Source organism: Onychostruthus taczanowskii, unplaced genomic scaffold (genome assembly GCF_017590055.1).
Source record: "Onychostruthus taczanowskii isolate IOZ18803 unplaced genomic scaffold, ASM1759005v1 scaffold149, whole genome shotgun sequence".
NCBI lineage: Eukaryota > Metazoa > Chordata > Aves > Passeriformes > Passeridae > Onychostruthus > Onychostruthus taczanowskii.
Window position 1 is genome coordinate 621,732 of NW_024498674.1, and position 19,423 is coordinate 641,154.

Consider the following 19,423-nt stretch of genomic DNA (forward strand, 5'->3'; position numbering starts at 1 on the left):
TGCTCTACCCACAGAATTATTCAGTCTGCCTTTTCCTCCCTTGACTAGGCCTTAATTATGCATCTGGTTGTGTATTTTGTATGCTGAAGTCCATTTTATCCTCTTTGTTTTACTTCAGACTTTATGAAAAGCTATGGTGTCTTTTGAAAATACAAATACAAAAAGAGCTTTTTTTTTTTTTTCTTTCTGTAGACACACTGTTGGTCTGATATAACTCTAAAGTGATTTCTTCTTGACTAGTTCTTAATTAAATTAAAGTAATAAAAAATAATTTCAAGTAGTGTGTGTGCTGCAGCAACACACTGAGGCAAATTTATGTATTTTTTATGCCACAACAATCTCTTAACATCTTGTAAAATGACTCATTGCAGTTTCAGCAGGTTATTACTTTCCTGAAGTACTAGTAAATTCAGTCTCTCTTCCTCACTTGTTGCATACTACCCTAAATTTCTGGCTATTTCCCACCAGAATAGAAAAATTAAACTAATGATGCTCATAGAAGCAAGAGTGCTCTCTTACACGTAATACCACTCTGCTCCCTCACTGTCCTTTTTTGGTAATGTTTGGGCTAGGTTCTGGATGTGAAACAAGCTGTCTGACAGAAAAGCGCCTTTATGTTTGCATTGGTGGAAAATTCCAATTCCTCATTTGTTTATTTACTCTGTTTACTGGGGTCTAATTGCAGGTTTAAATGTTGTGGTTATTTTTAATTGTATTAGTAAGAAAAGGACCAGCTGCCTGGAAATTATTGAATTTTTTTTCAGAAATAAAAAGTACTTTGAAATATCCAAATGAAAGTGTTAACAGTAAACCAGTCATAAATTGACAGCCTGTTTTTCTCAGAAGTGTTCCAAGGAGTGATTTACTCCTGATGTCACAACATCTCTTGCAGTTCTTGGTGGAGACTGAATTTTGCTGACACAGACTCACTATGTCAAACAAAAAAGACTGTCTTAATTTAAGCGTGTTTTGAACCAGGCCCAAAGGAAAGAGAAAAAATGATGAAGGGAAGAGGATTACCCTTCCAGCTAAGCAATTGAAAACAATCTGACTATGCAGATGAAGGGAAAGGACAGAAAAAGATAACTTCCAGTCTCCCAGGGTGCCCTGAGAGTGAAAAGGAGATGGGCAGGAGTGCAAACTGATATTCTGCTTTACATATCCAATTGGCTTCCTTTTGCTTATATTGAAATTTTATGGGATTCTCTTTTTCCACTTTCATTTTGAGAGCTGCTAGGAGTTTTTATCATTTTTCTTTCCAGATTTAAAAGGCCAGCCAGGCTGAGAGAGGAGTGTGGGTAGAACATTTCTCAGTACCTGTAAGAAATGTAGTCAAGATGAAGAGAAGACTCAGGTGAGGCTGAGTTACTTGAGAGCAGTCAGATAGAAGTCCCCTGTTAAAGCTCTTGTGAAGAACAAAATAATAAGTTCTTTATGATTTCTGATATCAGGGGAAGGGAAAAATACCCAAGACAGACAGCTATCTTTGCCTCTAGGTCTCTTATTGAGCATGAGAACCCAGGTTTCTATCCTTACAGTGAATGCTTTATAGAAAAAAAAAAAAAAAAGTTTTGAATTAAAAGAGTACCCTGGGATTGTCTCATACGTGTTATACATAGCAGCAGTTGACACCCAGGGTGTTTTACAAACATGCCCATGTACCCCCCTGAAACTGGGGGAACACCCAAAACCCCACAGTCTGTGACAGGCTCTCCTCTTCTCCACAGCGACATGGAGCAGGGACTATCATCCAGTGCAGTCCCTGCAGAGGAGTGCAGCAGGGTCCCCTGGCAGGTCTGCAGGAGGAGATGACTGCCCATCTGCTCAGCTCCCTGCAGGTGTGGGCAGGTCCAGACATGCCTGCAGAGATTCGCAAGTGTCTGTAGGATGTCTTTTTCTGGTATGTGGCTGCCGTAGGACTGCATCTCTAGGAGTGAGCAGGCAACAAACAGCAGCAGTCCTGCTGCTCCAGGTGCTGCATTTGGCCAAGAAACCCTGGGCACCTTTGCTTGTTTAACAGCCTTTGACTGGCTAGACAACTTTCTGTGATGTGATCAAAGGGTGTGAGTTCGCTGCATCCACACAGTTTGTACCAGCAGAGACCCTGCTTTAAACCAGGTTTGCCTTCTGCTGTAGATCTCCTGCTTTGGGCAGCATGGTGGGGAGCTAGTTAGTGAGGATAGAAGGGGCTTGGAGCATGAATGCAGGATTGATCCTTAACTGACAGACAGCAGCTCTCAGAAGTAATACAGAAACAAGTAGACTTCCTTTTCCAGCTGTTTACTGGTCTCTGTTGCCTGTCAGAATGGCAGCTTGATGGCAGAGACTAGTTCTTAATATAAATTTCCATGTTTTCTGGCTGAAATAAAGTACAATGCAAATCATAGGGGCAGAAATTAAGGCATTCAGTTCTTTTGCAACAAACTTATCAGGAGATAGATTATGCCTGGTGGAGCTAATGTGCACTGAAGGCAATGCCACCCTGCCTTAGCTGCTCTGAAGTCAAAGTGTATTGATTTGTAATGCTTGTACGTGGTGCAGTCATTCCTTCCACTCAGAGCAGGGCATGCCCTGTGTCCCCTTATCTTATTACAGAATATTGCTTCATTATTATGCTAAATTGCAGAAACATCATGACTGTTTCTTCATCATTCTTAATAGCTGATTAAGTAGTTTTATTTTTACATACTCTGGCAAGTCCTGTTTAGCAGGGCTGGGTGTTAGCTAATCTTGATGTAGCCACTTGGGTTTAAATTTTAATGAGAATGAAACACATCTGTTATATGGAGATAGTAAATCACTTTAGAAGTTCCAGCAGAAGATAAGACCCACCTACACTGTTGGCCTATCAGGCAGCCATAGCTTGCTGTGCAATCAGTTTTTGGCCCAGTACTGAACTGTTTGAAGATTTGTGGTTAAATACAAACTTGATCATAGAGTTTACATTCCACAAGTGGCTCAAGCGGTTTCAAATGAACTTGACCTGACATTTTAACCTCCTTACCAAGTTATGCAGACTGTTTACACTGGCAGGGGGATCTAATAAATGGGGTAAAAAAGGGAAGGGGGAGTCAATCATCTTATCTCAGCTGAATCACTGATTCAGTGTGACCTATGCAAAGCCCTGAGTCTCTATTGCCTTACAGATTTTGTTTTTAAACAAGAGCACTCTGAGACCCAAATATACTACTTGAGATGTGATTTTCTTGTTAAATTTATGTCTGATTTCAGAAAAAATTGTCTAAGCATGGAGCATTTCGTGCAATGCTAAAAACAACATAGAAATACTCGACATAAGTTATTTGCCAACTGTGAATCTTGCAAAACATGAAATGAGCTATTAATTCACAAACCATACATTTAGGGTTGCCAACAATTCTTGAAAGTCACTGCATGGGTGTTTAGTCATGACTTTTATTTTTCTCAGAATTAATTGAATTTTCAAGGACTAAGACTTTCAGCCAGTTAATCTCAATTTAATATCTCTTCCTAAGAGCTGAACCATAAAGTTTTAGAGACCTGTGACATTTTTAGGGCACCATCATCTGGCCATTTAACAAAGGCATGTCCAGCCCAGCACTACTTGCCTTTCTGATACTTGTCTGTCTTGAGAATCACAGTTTGAAGAAAATGATTGAATCATACCCTGTATGGTAGAGGCAGTGTCATGGAGATACAAATGATTCATGAGTCCTTCAAACTCTTTCAAACAGCAGCTGCCATTTTGTGTGCTGTTTCACACCCAGAACATAAGGAAAAAATTTACTACTCTAGTGCTCTTTGAAATAGCTCATTCTTATCCTTGAATTGATATTGAGGTAAAACACATTGCAAATGAAAAGAGTGCCACCTAATCTCTTGATTCTGATTGTGCCACAAACCTAGAGCATTCCCTTAATCAGTTGTTCAATATATATGCCACATTTCTTTTAGTCAGACTACATTCTTTGAAATTGTGGTCCACATGTTGCCATTGGGTTGGAAAAGAAAACACACCATGTATATTACAAATATATGATGATAATGCACTTAAAATAAAAGAATGGTATCAAGCATAACAAATGAAATTATTCTTTCATTCTCCCTTAAAAAAGTCTTACCTGCTTTTTCTCCTAGAACAATGCCATATGATGCCTAGCTGGAGCAAGGAAAAAAAATTCCTTTGCTTTCTTCATGTCAGTAGAAGTTGAGCTCCTGTGGGAACATGGAGATGGTCTGAAATCATACCTTCCACTAAGGATGCTAGCTTTTCAGTTCTCTGAGGGTTTCTAGAGGGAGATTGTCAGTATGTGCAGCTTCACGCACCTCCCACAATACAGACCGGCTGCCCTTACTAGCAAGGGACTAGCTGTGAAAATTGTAGCCTTGATAAGGAAAGGGGGAAGACCACTGTGAAGCAAAATAGCTGCTCCCAACAGACTTCCCAGCAAAGGAAGAAAGCTCCGCAATCTCTGGTCAGGTAGAAACAAAAAACTGGAGTGTGTTACTTCAGACTCTGTACTTTATTGAGCAACAGATTGCTCTTTTAGAGCGTATTCACTTTGCTGGAATTCAGAAAATAACAAAATGAAGTAGTTTGGAAGTCAGGTAAGTAGAAGTGAAAAGGTTGGTCCCATGAGCATGGTGCAAGCTTCTTTACAGCTACTCAGAGGATTCTTAAGCCTGCTTGAGCAGTATGGGGGAGTTAATCTCTATTAATTCTGTGTCTGTAAGATCTGAGAGATCCTAAGGCATCATGAGATCTTCTGAGAGCTTTTAACACGGGACACAACACAGATGTTTACTGGCAGCTGTCAAAGTTCAAATCAGCTGCAGGAGAGGGCCTGATTCCTTGTCACCTCTCCGTGGAGCAGATAAATCATTGACTGGACAAGTCTGTTCTGGCTATGGCTGCCAGTCCAGGGGGCTTCCACCAGCACCTGACCTCTGAATCAATAAAAGCAGAAGCGTGGGGTGATGTTAGGGTCACTCCTGCCATAGGCAATGATTGGGACCCTCTACTTGCCATAGCGAATAACTTCCACAGGAACCAAGGAACAAGAGTAGAGCCCTCTCTCTACTTGCTGCAAGAAAATTGTGTTTATAAGTGTTGGCATCACACAGCTTGGCTATGGCTGACTAGAAAATCCATCTCTAAGAAAATGTCAGCTGCCCAGGCTCATCCCCATTGGTTTCCAGTTACAGAGAGGGAAATGTGGTCCACATACTATGGCATGCATTTTGAAACTGGGATGACTTTTTGTAGCTTTTTTGTTTTAATTTTAAACTTTGACACTATGCCACATCTATACCAGAATCTTTGAAATAGGTCTGAGGGAGTGAGAAGGATAAAAGGGGTGAAAATCTGAGAAACAAAAAAAAGGAAACTCCTCACAACACTATTGTAGTCTTAGTGATGTTTAACTATGGGGAATAATAAGGCCTACATCTACAGTAACCCATCTGAGCACAGCAGGTCACCTTTCTAAGATGATTTCCATGGATTTTGGTATCCTCTCATTTCAAAGCATTTTTCAATTAAAAAAAAACATTGCTTGTGCTTAATTCATGGTAAACAGCAGTTGTAAGATTTGTTCAAGGTCACAGAGGAAATGAATTTTGAAAACTGGAAAGAAAGTAAACTAGTGTGACTGTGAGTATCTTTCCCTCATCACTGGTTCATGCAGCTTTCCCTTAGGAGACAATGACTCTCACTGTCTCTTCAGTCATAGGATAGACTCTACATATAAAGGAATTTTATACATATTTATTATATCTATCTATCTATCTATCTATCTAATACCTATATCTGTGTGTATATATATATATATATATATATATATATATATATATATAAAAGAAATACATAATGGAAACAGTTTTCTGTTTTCATCCCACTGCAGCCATAGCTTTTAAACTTCAGTGTCACACACACTGCAGAACATACAGGATGATGAGCTCACTGCTTTCTGTAAAAACTCCCCAATAAAGAAAAACAACATTTTATTGCTATAAGTAAGGGTCACGACACAGCTTTCATATATTCATACTGTATTTTTTAAGTGCTTGCACAGCACAGATCACAAAAATAACAAATCCCCATGAGAGTGTGAAGGCTTCATCTTGTAAGCCATTTATCTTGTTAAGGTGCTCCAATTAGTCACACTAATCACAATCAACTGTTGATTTTTACTGTTAAGTGTAATCCATCTGATCCATATTCCACAGGCTAGGAATTACATTTGGATGGCTCATCATACTGCATTTGCTGCTGCAAGCTCTAAGCAGAGAAGTGAACCTTGGTGCACAAAACAAAAAAGAGAATTGTCCTCTCTCAAACTTTGGGGTTTTTTTTAAAGAATTGTCCTACACCTTGCATGATGAGGGGCTCTGGAGTGCGATCTTGTATGTTAACCCTACTGCATGGATGTCTTCATCAAAAAAAGCCCTAAGACCCAGAGCTCCTTTGCCACAGTCAAAATTGCTGGGCTTTGTTTTCCCCAGAAACCTGATGCCTGCTTCCACCCTTCATTCCTCATGCTCTGATTTCTCTGTAGGGGAATTGCTCTGTTACACTTCACCAGAAGAAAAATTCACCAGGTAGAGAACAGAAGCAGCCTATTCTCATGGTTCAGGTAATGCTCCAGGCAATGGTAGAAACTCATAGGGGCCAAGACACCAAAATTAAACATCTGGCAGCACACAACAGAAAACTATTCCTCTCAATAATTTCCTCTCCTTTTTTACTGTCAACACAACAAGTAATTGGAAATTGCTTTGTAATTTAATCTAATAGGCACTGTCTCTTGTGCTCTACCCAGTTTTGCCCAGTGGTGTGCTGTGGCTTACCATCTTGAGGATTACAGCTGCCACCTACTTCATCTGATACCCAGTAGAAAGGGAATATGCTAACTCACACAGTACCAGCTCCCAGACACTGACATGTCTTCTGTATCACTCCAGAGGTAACCACTTCCTAGTTATGAATGGCAAGGAGCATCACAAACCTATTCTGTAGTACATCCAAACACACCCAGTGTAAGGAGAGGAAGTGGGTAGTGGGTAAAAAAATGGGAAGGAACTATAAGCTATGCTTTAGGGGTGGACATGAAGAACAAGAGACAGCAGGACTTGGCAAGAAACACAGGAGTTTGGCAAGAAACAGATTTGTCTCCCTTGTCACAATAGGAAAACTGTGAGTTATGTCACTTATCACAAGGCTGTAATCTTTTGGTATGTTTCTTTTGAAGGATAATGGCACAATTTGTAGGGATCATTGCACAAGTAACAATCAACAGCTTATCACTGCAGGCTCAGTGATCTGTTGTACAGATGTTTTGGGGTATTTTACTGGAAATATGCTGAACAAACAAAACTTCTATCGTGTTCTCTCATTCTGTGCATGGGTTTTCTCTTTAAAACCCTTAGAGAAATACTGATGTAATTAAAAGGAACAAAAATAAAATTCAGAGACTTCAGAAACTTAGAACTATAACAATGTATAGCATTTGCAGATCTATCAAATGCATCTGTCTTTTTGATATATATACCTCTTTTTAAATCATCATTTTCAAGGTAATTCCCTGCTTAAAAAAAAGAACAAAGTGCACATTTGAATTCCTCTGCTGAAATCTTTTATCTGTGAAAGATAAAATGAAAACATGTCAGTTTCTATCAGTTAAATTCAAATAAGAGTCACTGACACTGTTATCTGGATTTCTTTCCCAGCAACCCAGAGGTTAATAACAATAGGATCCAATTAAAAAAAAAAAAAAATCAGCTGATTCCAACTACCAAAGTGTATTTAGGGTTCATTTTGAAATGTTCTGTTTCAAAGCATACCCATGTAGTCTAGAAAAATGACAGTGGTTTAAAAATCTTTCAACCAAACAACAGTGCCACTATTTGGACTGTTCAGTTGCCTTGTTTAAATATTTTTTACAGTAATATGACTTGTCAAATCTGGCTGAGAGGCTCTCGTAATCACGTATGCCGTGGTCTATATTTTTATGACACAGGCAATGTAATCTAGATTTATTGAAACAGAATCCTCCATGTGCAAAACAAAATCTATTCCAAATACATCACACATCCCAAATCTCTGAACCAGGGTACCAAAAACTAGAACACATATTCTGTGGAAACAATGTGCTTTAATCCCCAAACACACACTTTACAGTTAAAGCTTCAAGACCGCAAGGGACAATAAGTTAGTTGTGTTAGAGACGTGCTTTATTTCATGTGGACAGAGAAAGCTTTGAAATGTACCACTTATTCCTTCCCATCAATCTTATTCCAGATGCAAGGTGTGAGGGTCAGTGAACACAGGATGGCATTTGTGCCAAAGGTGCCCTGATGCTGCACAGCTGTGTGCCGTGCAGTACAGTTAAGCTCAGCCCAGTCACCAGGCCACTGCCTGCCTCAATTTGGCAATATCCCAGAGGTGTAACTGCTGAGAGACTATTTAACTTCTTCACTTAGAATTGCCTTTAACTGCTACTTTTTTAAGCCTTTTTTATCTAGACAAAACATGAAACTAATAAACAACTAAGGAGCTGGACTTAAGTGGCAAAAAATAACCTTTGCATTTTTTAAATACATGTAACCAAAACAAAACAAAACCAAGACCCCAGAAAAGAAAAAACCACTACAAAAAAAACCCCAACGAAACAAAAAAAACCTCCCACTAAACAAGGAGGGAGAAAGGAGAAAAAATTACTCTGTAAATATGTTCAGTCTCTCTTACCATACTGGAGAATAAACTAACAACCTCTAGATAAAGCAAGAGAGGATATTAATGGCAATTGTGTCATGAACTGTGTGGATGTTTATAACCCTTATCTAATCCTTTTACACCATTCAGGTAGCAGAAGATACTCTGGACAAGTCTAGATGGATGTCCAGACAATGGAAACCACAAAGCTGCCAAAAGAGACCACCGTGTACTGCTCATAGTAGGCGTCAGTGTTCCTTTTCCATCAGCAGCTGAATGCTCCAGAGAGCATCACTACTGCAGCACATGAATAAACCACACCAGCCAAGACTGCACTGAATGAACATGATCTACAGTGGCAGGAGGAATGTGAAAAAGGCATCTGTGGGAACGTTTTGAAAACAGCAGTTTGAATTTTTTGATCCCTGAGATATCAAATGGAAAACAAATTTCAGAGAAAAATTAAATAGTCCAATTTTATTATTTTCTCTGCTTTGGACAGGTTATTAAAAAAAGGTTTTGGTTATTAAAAAAAGTATAACTCAATTAGAATAATGAGAATGCTGCAACTCAAACTAGAATGTTTTCCCCCCCTCCTTGATATTAGGGGTTTAAAACTTGCAGCATGCATGTTTTGACTAAAGGAAAGGATTTGTGTAAGCTACATCAGTTGCAATTCTGAAAACTTACCAGTTTCTGCAGTTATCTTTTGAAAGAGCTGTGTCAAAACAGAAGACCTGGATCCAGGAAGCCCTGATACCTAGCCCTGGACATGACACACACTCACTTGGGCAATTAATGTAGACTCAATCCAGTAAGATATTAAAGGCTTCCTGCGAGATTCAGAGATGTAGCTCTGGCATGGATTTCTGCTGAGATGTTTCTTCTGGAATTCCATTTATCTTTCCTGCTGCTGTGGTGAAGAGAGAATGATGGGGAGTAGTTGCATGTTGCAATATTGTGCTTGCACTGCTGACAGGCCAGATGGCAAAACAACTGATATCACTGGAATGGACAGTGTTGCTAATTTGTCCTGCCTGCCAGTAAAGGCAAAAAGAATAAAAACCAGCTATAAAAATTGCACTTTTTAAACAGACAGGTATGGGGGGAAGGGGTAAGGCATGGCTGACTTACCTTGGTTTCAAAACAGCAAACACATATTTTGTTCCTGATATATATGAAGAGCTCTTATAGCAGATTATTGAAACAGGAGGTTGATTTACAGGACAACTTTGGCACTGATGATTTGTCAAATCACTGAACAGTAATTACCCTCTTCTTCCTCACAACTTTTTTTCCCCACAGCTCCTCTTCAGTAACAATTACACAGAAACACAACTCCTACTCATCTGCTTGATAACTGTATTGTTTAAGGATAGGCAGCTAGCACTAATGTCTCAAGCTGCTTTCCTCATACAAATCTATATAGAAAGTAAATTATGGTATTTCAAAGGAGCACACAAGTTCAGGGCTCACATAATTACAGATAATTTTGGAGCTTACCGTGCCTTTGCCAGGGAAGAGTCTCCCAGTTACTAGTATTTCCTTTGCCAGCAAATGGTAGACCCGTTAGTGAAGATTAATAACCACAAGGTTAAATAGATTCATTTATATAAGAACATCGCAGAAAACTGAGTGCGGACCGGTCAGCAGAGGGGGCAATGTGTAGGCTGGCAAAGCTCGGGAAGGATGGAGCTTTGAAAGATGAAAAATAGGGACAACATTGCCCTCTCGTGGGAAAACGCCGAAGTGGAAAGCAGCAAGGCTGCCGCCGGCTGATGCCGGCAATGTTTGTTAATCCTGTGAGTCTCATTACAGCAGGCGCTCAAACTTCCTGACATTTTTGTTCCATATTCTCAGGTCATTCAGAGTTGAGAATGTGTGGCACTTGTTATAGGACCAGGATTAAGTCTTTACCAAAAAATTCAATGTGTTGGCTAGGAATATGTCTGTGAGGCTATGGCTCAGAAGCTTCCTCTTGAAAGCCAGATATTTGAGGTCAGGATGCTTTTTTTCAGAAAGAACAGAGAGAAAAGCTGAAGAAAAAAAAAGTTTTAGCCTGAGAGCCATGATACAGAGATGCGTTACTGAGAGTCAAGTCTTGCTAAGATCGCTTTGCTTTAAAAATATCGCCTCTGTTCTGTCTACAAGCAGTTCGGTTCATATCTCCTAAAAGTATAATTCATACTGTACAGAGTGGTGGGGTGGAGGTGATTTAAGGTTAATTTCAGAGGATTTATAATTGATTATGGATTGTATTGAAAAACATGCTGTAGAGTGGATTACTGTCCAGCCATGATAGATGTAGAAATTTAAAATGGGCTGTCCAGAGGAATTACATTTTATAAAGAAAGTTGATTTTGATTTTTGCTCAGACCTCTTCAGAGAAACTTGTAAAAGATGAACTATTCAACTGGTAAACTCGGGATGAAGAAGAATGAGCAAAAGCAAGAAGGAAGAGACAGGCTGAGGACAGGAAGGCTGAGGACAACCTAGCTTGGTTTTGCCTTAAGGAAAGCAGCACATTACTGATGCCCAGGTATGTTTCGTCCACATGGTTGCCATGATAAAAATGCAGGACATCCTCAGGATACCTTTATGAAGGAAGCACACAGGCCTACAGGTGGGTCACTGTTAACATCATATGCTACTACTACAGCATATGTTACTACTGTTGTAGTAAGCATGGCTGCTGGAATATTATACATTAATGAACATTCTATTCTCAACACAACAAAAATATTCCCACCACTTGCCATTCACTGTGGGGAGCAGCTGCTAAGAACCACGGCACAATCATAGAGGAATAAATTAAACTAGATATGTTCTGGGTTCAGAAGAGCTTATTTTTCTTCTATTCTTCGTATATACATATATATATATATGCATATATGTATGTATGCGTGCATGTACAAATGTGGATAGCAACTGCAGTGACTAAGTAAAATCTTACTCTCTCAAAGTCTTTGTTCAAACTGTCTCAATTTCAAGCTATTTGGGATGGAGGACACATGATGAGAGAACAAGCCATACCATCTTCATACACCAAGTAGTGCTTTGAAGATTGAACTGGCTGTTGTAAAGGTGAGATGGGCAATAAGAGGACTCTAATTGACCAGTGCACACAGAAAGAAACTATTCAGACAGTTTGTCTTTCAGAATAACACAACAGAGAAGAATGCAAGCATTTTTTTTAAAAGCTAACTTTACTGTCTTTCGCCAATAAAGTGTTTAAAGACAGAAAAATGTTAGCAATAATGTATCTCCAGATAAAACCAGCTGTGTTAAAGTTAGGAGCAGGATGAAGCTTTTCAGGTCCACTTCTATTCAATTGCCAGCTGGAGGAAAGCCGTGTTGGTGCAGTGGGCAGAGCAGTGCCTGGGTTTGCTGTGGTGCTAAGCTCAGCCCACAGGCGCAGGGCAGCACCCCGGCCCCTGCCACCCTCCCCTCCTGCTACAGAGCGGGGGTCAGAGCAGATCGGCTCCAGATGCCAAACAGAGCTGCCCCGCAAGCTCCCTGGTGGCGCCCAGTGTCTCTTCTGAGTCCTCAGGGCTCATTCACAACATGGCAAGCAGCCAGAAAAACACCCTCTGTGTGCTCAGTGGCTGTTACCTGGTGCAGCAATTACCTTGTGGCTCCTGATGCATCTCCTGTGACAGAACAAGGTTCCAGTATCAAAAGAGAAATGAAGGTAGTACCTGGCCTCCCACCTTTAACAGGTGTTTTGTCAAGTCTCTGGCCCACAAACCTTAGAATGCCTAGTTGTCTAAGTGAATGGAGTGGAGCAGCTGTTCCAGTGTAGCCCCATCCCATCAGGTAACATGCATCCCCCAGCTTCTTCTGCTCCAGTCCCAGCATGTCCTAAGACTCCCAGTGTATCCCAACTCAGAATTATGTGGCTGCAAGGAAAAAAAATGTATTCCTCCTTCTCTGGATAATCCCATTCCTTTCACATGTCTCCCTAAATTCCTCATCCTAAGCTGGCCATCTTCCCTTGCCTTCTCACCCCAGCCTAAGATCTCTGTCCAGAAGCCAGTTGCTGCCTGGTCAGCTTCCCTGCTCTGCTGGCAGAGGTTCTGCTGCTCTCCCACCCACACAACTACTCTGCCTCCTTCTTTCACAGGGGTTAAAAACCACAGGCATGAACTACTTTTACCAGAAATCTGCCTGGGCAAGACACTGAGAGCAGGAGAGGAGAACATGTCCTGGAAAATTGGATGCAGCAGCCACAGAAGAGAAGAGGATTCAAGTACGTCTTTAAGAAAATCAGCCAGTATTCCTGTCTCTTTAAATGGGCCTAGAAGGTACTTGTAGTGACTATTCATCCTTCCTGGGTCCTACATTATGTCTGGTGTCATGTCTGCCACGGAACTTCACCATATTTCTTAGAGTAAATGTTCTTTTCTTATACTGCAACTACACAATTTTTCTTGAGGTAATTATTTTCTCTCCTTTTTCTTTTTTAGGATATGCATACATTTGTTGGTGTAAGCATGTAACACAACTTGTTATGATAGCATTTTTCATTCATACTTCTCTGAAGAGAAAAATACAGATGTATAAAGGCTCAAGCTTATTTAGCAATTAAAGCTACAGGCTTTTTGGCTTTATTTTTTCACACTCACAGGAAAACATGGTTCTTTCCAAATATTTCAGACCAAGAGAGCAAAACTTCTCACAGTCTCTTGCAATCAACTTCTCTAACTGAAAAGGCCATATGATTTTGTGAATTATCTGTAGACTCTTTATCAAAATTGTGCAATGAGTCCCTAGCTGTAGTTTGGTAATCACCGGCTTAGGAATCAAATGATACCACAATTTGTGTTCAGGTCCTGGCATTGCTACAAAATTCACAGGAAACTTTCCCAGACACTTTCATTATGTCTTGTTTTCTCTCTCAGTAAAATTAATATAGATCACATCAACTGCTTCCCAGGACTGTTGGGATGACTGGTGTTTTGATAATGGTGAAATCTGGGTGGATGTGACCAGAGAGGCACAGAGTGCCATTATTAGTTGCCAATAAATAAACCATTCCAGAGTAACATTTCAGCTGAATTTAAGAAGAAGGTCAGGAAATTTTAAAAAACAGCCAATAACCAAAGAATAAAGAATGCTTGTCATCTTTCATTAAACTAAGTGTTTTTAAAAAATTACCTAACAGTCACAGAAAACCAGCAGATTCACCTACAAGAGAAGAAAGTCAAAGCAGTTATGCAGAAGAAAATAATTCTGCCTTTAGCTGCTGTCTTGCCTTCCATGAAGCAGGGTAATGATACAGTCTGTCAAAATGTTTTAAAAAGCATAATGCTTTAACTACATTTGCCTGTGAAATTTTAAGCACCTCCCTGCCTAGTTTACAGCTTTTCAGGCTCTAATATTTGGAAGTAAAGGCTTGTTTTACAAGACTAAATTAAAATGTCCATTGCTTCATTGTTTCTCATAACAGATCATTTTTCCTAGTGGGTAAATCCTATTGTTTATTTGGAAAATAAACCTTAAAAATCTGACCAGTAGTCTGCTAATTTTCTTGTGCTTACTAGTTTATATTTGTGAATCTGTTTCCTGGTTTCATACTAAAAACAATTCCCTTCCATTTATTTTTGCAGTTATGAGTCCTTAGAGAAAAAGCATTCTGCTTCGTATCAACACTACTTCCATCAATTTGCCTTTCCCGTTTCTCTTGTATATAGCAACACAAAATTTCCACTTGGTGCAAAATAATGCAAGAATATTGCTGTTTCACACTTGCAACACTCAATTAAAAGAATCATAATTTCTAGCTGTGGACCAGGATAGTACACTTTGCATGGGAAATAATAGTTTCTTTGCTACATTATGTCACAGTTTCGGAGACAGACCAGCGACAGGACACACTGAGTCCATGAAGCAGCAGTGCGCTTTATTTGGATCTTTCTCCCTTATATACCTCGGGAGCCCATGAGGTCAATCCTCATTGGCTGAGCCTTTTACTTCCTGCTCAGCCAGCCAATAGGAGCCTGAGTCTCCAATGGCCTGGGCCTGCTCTTACTGGTCAAATTATATAAGTAAGGTAATTATGTAACTGATCACATATTTCCCTTATAATTTTATAATTATTTATACTTTGAGGCCTACAGGCCAGCTACAGCTGGACACAACACTATAGGACCTATTTTAAAATGTATTTTCTTCTAAAACTATTGTTTATGTTTATGCAAGTTGTACAGAAGTTCTCAAAGACAAAGAGGGTATAAGCTGAGAAAATGGTGTCCCTGGAGATCAATGTAATGATTGTGGTGAGATCACTGCCAGGGAGAAATACAAATTTCTGTGTAGTGGAGAAAATCTTTCTTTAATTATTTAAATCTCCCTTAAATCCTATTTTTAGAACTAAATTTAATTTAAATGGGGCAATGGACCTTGCTCAAGCATAAGGGAGAATTTCTCTTCAAGAATCTGTCTGGTCTCATTTGGACATTTGTGCATTGCACATTGCATGTGTATGAATGTGATCTAGTTTTTCTCTGGAGACAATCACCTTCCTGAGACAGAGGTGATGAACTGACTTTCTGAATACTCTCTACAGTTGCAGTTATGCCTGTAACAAATAATGTGTTATCTCATCCTCTGAACTAGAAAGAAAAGAGGGGAGTGAATAAAAAATATTAAATGTTAAATTAATTTTAAATAGAAGGACTATTTTCCCATTGCCTTGGTTTTACACACAGAAACATATTTCCTGCTATGATAAACTAGAAGGATGAGAAACCTGAAGTATTCACACTGGGATTAGACAGTTACCTCATAGAGCATCAGGTCAGTGACATATTGCTAAAATATTTTTCATCCAGAGACATAAATGAAAGGCTGACAAGCAGTTCTCAAGTTTATTATCAGTTATAGCCAAGTCAAAGAAATTTGGAGCTCCATGCAACCTCATGGTGTATAGTACAATATTTCTTTAAAGAAGTGATATTTTATCCTGGACAATCACCGTTAGAAAAAAAAAGTCTTTGTGTTTCAAGGCTGTTAAAAACCTAGCAACATGTCTTTTGTGCCTTTTTCAAATTTCAGAAAGCCATAATAAGGTGCAAACTGTGTGAGTCTGTATTATCTTTTCAATAAAATAGATTTTTAAGTAAGATTTTCATTTTTCAAGACAAGCTCAAGGATAGAGGGATTCTTAATGTGGTGTGTGTCAGTAATAAAACCAGTAAGAGTGGAACTTTGCTAAAAAATCTGATAAACCTAGTCATAAATGAGTCATGAAATCAGCATGAGAGAAAGATGATCAATTTTTAATTTTTTTTTGTTTTGTTATTTTGGGGTTTTTTTTTGTTTGTTTGGGATTATTTTTTTGGGTTTTTTATTTGTTTTGTTTTTTGGTTTTTTGGGGTTTTGTTGTTGTTGTTGTTTTGTTTTTGTTTTAGTTTTGGTTTTTTGTTTTTTGGTTTTTTTTTTTTTTTTTTTTTATTTTTGTTTTTTTTTTTTTGGTTTTTTTTTTTTTTTTTTAGTCTTGTATTTCTTAGCTGTTATTCCATCCTGGATAACTGATATGAGCTAGAAATGCTTACCTGTCTGATCAACATGCCTCTTTGCTTTCTTAGTTCTCATTTGTGGTAAATCATCAATTATTTCATGTTTATTTTTGAGGTCCTGTAACAGAAATTTAAAAGTAGCATACTGTTAGATAACTTGGTTTTGTTTGCTTTAAGATGATCTCCTTCTGGGGAGGTCACTAGGTATCAAGTGATATAAATCACTCAATTCTGCCTATTTAAATCAGATACTTACATAGGTATTGAATTTTTAACTTAATTTTCCATCCTAACTTCCAGATTGTAACTCACTGGTCTAACTTTATATGTTCAGTTTTTAAAAAGGAATCAATTTTCTCATTTAACATGCATTGTAACTCACAGTGAATACAAATAAAAGTCTGCTAGATTTTCTCTTACTATGCACAAAACTTTAGGAGATGGTGTACTTCAGGATAAAAGGGTAAGCAGAAGAGTGATAAATATGGATGACGAAAACTGGAGAAATAAGTGGAAAAATAAAGATTTTATGCTGAAAACTGGCAGGTTTTCAGCATAAAACTACTACGCCAGGCATAACCTCTGCATCTTACATTTAAACATCCTGTGTTTAGTGAGCTGGTGAGATTAAAAAAGCCTTTTTTCTGAGTTCTCAGGAACTGACAATCTCTTCTCTAGATAAAGCATTTAGGTGTTCAGAGAGGCATCTGAGCATCTTACAGCAGCTGAACAGGTAGGGTTTCCTAACGTGGCCTTAGCAGAGTGAGGAGAGGGAGGATGTAACAAATGCAGTTTACCATCTTTTTGCTCCTTTGCCTTCCCTAGAAAAGGATTAAGCCTGTCCCTTTGTTACCATTTGACGAGGATTCAAGTTTGGATTCTGTTGCTGGATTTCACCTTCTCTGTTCCATGCAGAAAGCGCAGGCAATATAGTGGGCTACGTCTGGTCCCTCCATTCCTCACCCCTGCTTGTAGTTTGAGCTACTCTTGGCCTTTGGTCTATAGCAACAGACAGGAGCCTGAAGGCCAGGTTAAAAGCAGCTCCAGGTTAATACATGTTTGCCCTCTCCTCTCTCCCTGCCAGTCAGGAGCAGCTGCAGATGGCTGTGCCTCTTACTAGCTTGCATAACTCTCAAACACCCACTCCCTTACTATTTTAAGTAGAAGAGACCCACCCATGTTCCACTTCAATAATCACCTGAGCTCTATCCAGCATGATAATTACACCACCCTCTTGAAAGACAGAAGAATGCTTCTGAAGCCCAGCAATATTGGATTACCTTCATGAAGTGCAGCTGGACTGTAGCAACAAATTATTTGTCAATAAGTACAGTTTGTCAGCAAGTACAGCTGAAAATAAACTGTGGCGTAACTAGACTGCACGTGAAGGTCCCATCAAGTTCTCTTTTTTTAAGCTCTCACAGATGAAACAAATACTTTCTAACATAGCTTCAAGAGCTCTCTCTTTTATACTGCATATTCTGTTTTAGTGTCTGACCACTAGACCAGAATGTTCTAGGTTGAGATTGAAAGTAAATTAAACCTCAAACTAATGTCTTCTTTCAAAGGTCAAGTGCATCATGACTTTTTAAAACACATCTGGTGAGCAGATTACAAACCACTACTCAATTTGTGAGCAAGAAACTTTCTGTATGGACTCACAGAGTTGAGTTCATGCGGTCAGAAATTTCCAAGCTTAAAGTACACCAGAAGATAAATCACTAAGTGGCATATTAGAGGCTACTAGAGGCTTATTAGAGCCTAAGAGGCACTTTTGTGCATTCTTACACAAAATACCTGTCATACTACAAACACAGTCTACTTCACAGATTCTGGTCAGGCAGAAGGTTATTTCAACAGCTATAGGACAGAAAGGAGAAGAGTTCAGTCCTCTATCAGTGCAAACCATAGCATATCACAACTCTGCTAGGGTTTACTTACATTGCAACAGATACAAACTGCTCTGTGAAGGGAATTGATTCTTCAGGGCAGCAGCATCTTTATAGAAGGGAACGGTGTTTCAGCAGATGTATCCATTTCTTCCTGATAACTCAGAAACTGTATCCATGTGAATGCACAGCCCTCTGTCCAGCTTCTCCATCTGTGATGCTGCTGTGTCCTTGATCCAGTTTTGACCGCACTAAGGCCTGCTTCCATATACCGGCCAGAAAGCAGTTTCGTTTTGGACATTACTGGAAGATTCAGACAAAGTTGGCACTTAGTCTCTCAACTTGAGCAGAAAGTCAAAGTTTTGAAGTTCTGAAATTCACTACCATCTAATTAAAGGGTTTGGAGGGGGGTTTGTTTTGGTCAATGTTGTTCATTTTTAAAGAGAGTCGCGCCATCTTGAATGCAGGATGACGGAAACAAATACAGAAGAATTTTACTGTCACAACCCCACACTTGTTCCAGCCTAGTCCCAGCAACTTCAAACTTCTTTCATGGCATTAGAACTACTTCAAGCAGAACATCAAGCAGTTAGTACTGTCTTTTTTCTTTTCACATGTGGGACACTTCTGCCTTGGTCTCTGCAGCTGGTCTCTCCCTCTGCACCATGCACAGTAAAATCCTCCATATACTCAAATTCTTGCATGGCCTTACATGTGCAATTGTTTGAATTCCTCTTGAAGGAGGTGATAATTTGGCAACTTCAAATACAAATAGAGATATTGTTAATGTGAATACCCTTCTAATGATAGGTGTTAATTAGGGTTAAAGCAGCACTCTTCATAAGCACAACTAACTGCAGCATGTAATATGGGTCCAGGGAACAGAGTATGTGTTTTTCAGTGTTGAAAAACAAAGCCAGGGCTGGGAGCCCAGGATTCAATCAAGAGCTCAACTCATTCTCCTTGCCTAACCTTCATTCTCTGCTCTCTTCACCAGATAGACTATATGTAAGAGCAGCTTTATGAGGTTGTAGAGAGGAGGTATCTAGATGTAGATCTTGGAATTTTGCTTCAGTGATGCTAACAAGATACAGCTGCATTCCAATTTATGTGGACTGCACTGCACATACACACAAAACGTGTATGCATTGGCATTGCATCAGCATACCTGGAGCTTCAGAGCACCCTTCAAATATCTCCAGAGATGACATTCAATGGGTTATTATGTACTACACTGGGAGAAGCCAGGGGAAGAGAGACAGAGTCACTTGCACAATGAATTAGAGATTATAAGCCCCAGTGTACCATTTGAGACTGGCAAT